Genomic DNA, 2,509 nt, shown 5'->3' with positions numbered 1-2,509 from the left:
AATTATAGGAACTCATGATGTCAGAGAAAACATACATGGATCAGCAGCTATGTACCTGGGTGACCGATAGTTAAGTAGTACCATGAGGGAAGGGTGAAAAGAACCCCCATCGGGGAGTAAAATAGAACATGAAATCGTAAGCTCCCAAGCAGTGGGAGGATCCCAGCCCGGGACTCTAACCGCGTGCCTGTTGAAGAATGAGCCGACGACTCATAGGCAGTGGCTTGGTTAAGGGAAACCACCGGTAGCAATAAAAAAACTATATCAGTTGCATGGTAGTTCCATCATACTGTATTATCATGCCATTACTACGTTTAATTTCTTTACAAGTAAGTACAATTACAGTGCTAATCACTTCTGATCTTTCTAATTTGAAACTTCAAAAATAGAAAGACTTACTTCAATATTAAGGCACTGTTCTGGGGAATTGTGTACAGCTTAACATAGGCACTGTCTCTGGACTACAAAATATAAGAAAACATTGAAACGATAGAGATGTACAAATAAGTTTGTATGTCATATAGCAGAGGCATCTTATATATTTATGTATTTGTCTATTTATTAAAATAAGTTTATATCTTTTCATTTTTATATAGTCTCCTAGCTAGCCTAACCTAACGAAAAAGTGTGTATATAAAAAATGATCTATTTAAAGCAGTTAACTATCATATAGGCCTCTAGTACAACTAATATGAAAGCAGGACTGTCAAGTATTTTCCATAAAATGAAATAGGAAAAAAAATATTTTCCATAAAACCCCTTATTACACCTAGCAACTTTTCATTTCCGTACATGTTCCCTCCAATCTTTTCAGCGCACGAAAGCGGTTAACTATCATTTTCGTACATATTTGCACTCACCTGCCAAGTAAATTTTGTAATATAATTTATATATATTCGATTAGATATTATGATTTTTGCTAAAAAAATCAATTAATTACTACTAGATCAAGTCTTTTTTGTCTTTAATTTGAGTAGTATTTTACATGAATATATATATATATATATATATATATATATATATATATATATATTAACGGTTCTCACATATCATCTTCGCATAAATTTTTTTCTAAGAACTATTGAAACATGATTAAAGAATATCCTAATGGAAGTGTTTAATATTTCTTGCAACTTTCTGTCAATAATCCACAAATTAACTATACAGAAAAGAAAATTGATACCTGAACTATACCGCCAAGACCTTGCTTTTTGGCTTCTCAATGCTGTAAGCAGTAGGCCAAAGGACAGAACCAAAGCAAACATGCCATTTCCAAATCTCCATTGTAAGAACCACAACTAATCAACCGGTTAATTAAGTTATTATAATACACAGATTAGACTCCGAAAAGTTAAAGAGAGAATTAGAAGATTTAAAGGTGATTTTTGGACTCAGAAGGTATTTTTGAGTCAGAAAATGTGTTTTCTACGAAAAATCGTAAAAAATTACAAACCGGCAGTCGAACCGGTTGAACCATTTCAAGTCTGCCTGGTTCTGCGCGAGAAAAAGTGGAAATAATCAAAAACCTTAGAAAAACATTAGAAATGGAAAACTGGGCGTTAACTTTAAAGGTTTGGCTCGCAGTTGGGCCAAACGGGCTAAAAACGCTAACGGGTTGGACTGGGCCCAAGTTGGGCCCAAGCCCAAGATATATAAGGTTCATTTAATAAACCATCACCTCATAAACACACACAAACTTCAGATTTGAAAGAGGGAAGGAGAGGAAGAAGAGAATACTATTCACACCTCTCTATGGCTACGCTTTTTAAGCGTAGCAAAAAAAGCATGGCCAAATCTCTAATCAATTGCCACCTTCATAAAAGCGTGGCCATTAATCCTTTTCGCCACGCTTTTGAAGCGTAGCAAAAAAAGTGGCCAAATCTCTCTTCAATTGCCACCCTCATAAAAGCGTGGCTATTGACCACTTTTGGCCATGCTTTTAAAGCGTGGCAAAAAAAAGTATGGCCATAGGCCTTTTTTCTTGTAGTGACAGATAGAAAACCAAGCTGAAATATTACTGCACAAACAACAAAAAAAGGAAACTCCAATTGATCTCAGAGAAAATAGTATCGTCCTAATAAAAAGGACAATGTATTAAATTCACAAGCTAAAACTAATTCAAAAGCTAATTTGAATGAATAAGTAAAACTCATTATTCCAATTAATTAAAACCTAATTTTAATTTCACCAAACTAATAAGAGGCATCACAAAAATAAGCGACATAAGTTTAATGCAATTGAAAGAAACTCAGTCACTAAACTCAACTAAAATCTTCTAACAACTCAAGCACTCTTAATCTCACCTTACTTAACCTAATATAACATTGTTTAATTTTACATCCATTAAAATAACATAACAAATCCTAATCACACAATTCATTAAACAAATTTAACCACTGATTTAACAAAAATCCTAACAAAATGCGAAAGTCACAAATTAATATGAAAAAAATAAAATAACCATACCAACAATAAATCTGATAATAGTGGTTGTAGGGTCTCTTTAACG

This window comes from Arachis ipaensis, chromosome B1, assembly GCF_059453495.1.
Source record: "Arachis ipaensis isolate K30076 ecotype BB chromosome B1, ASM5945349v1, whole genome shotgun sequence".
NCBI classification, from domain to species: Eukaryota; Viridiplantae; Streptophyta; class Magnoliopsida; order Fabales; family Fabaceae; genus Arachis; species Arachis ipaensis.
Note: the sequence above shows the minus strand (reverse complement) of the source record.